This window comes from Nannochloropsis gaditana (assembly GCF_000240725.1).
Source record: "Nannochloropsis gaditana CCMP526 unplaced genomic scaffold scaffold249, whole genome shotgun sequence".
NCBI lineage: Eukaryota > Eustigmatophyceae > Eustigmatales > Monodopsidaceae > Microchloropsis > Microchloropsis gaditana.
This window is the reverse complement of record NW_005803704.1, coordinates 22,893-23,216: the sequence shown is the minus strand read 5'-3', so window position 1 is coordinate 23,216 and position 324 is coordinate 22,893.

Here is a 324-nt window from a genome sequence, read left to right as displayed (position 1 = left end):
CGATACCTAGGTCCCTCCCCCGGGCCTCCGTCATTAAAGGAGATGTTCGTGGTCCTCAAGGCCTCCTTCATGGCCGCTACCTCCGCTTGGCGAGCCAACCGTGTCTGTTCGGGTTTTTCCCGCCGTTTCCCTCCCTCCTCCGCTTCCTCCTCCTGGTACCGAAACATGTCCGTGGCGGAGGAGTGGTAATCGAGCCGGTCCTGTCCGAACACAAGGGGTCTGTGCCGGTGTTTTCCCGCCACCGGGGCCGTCGGCGGGAGGGGGCAGGAGGTGGGGAAGATGGAGCCGGAGCGGGAGGGGGGGAAGGAGGGAGCAAGGGAGGAA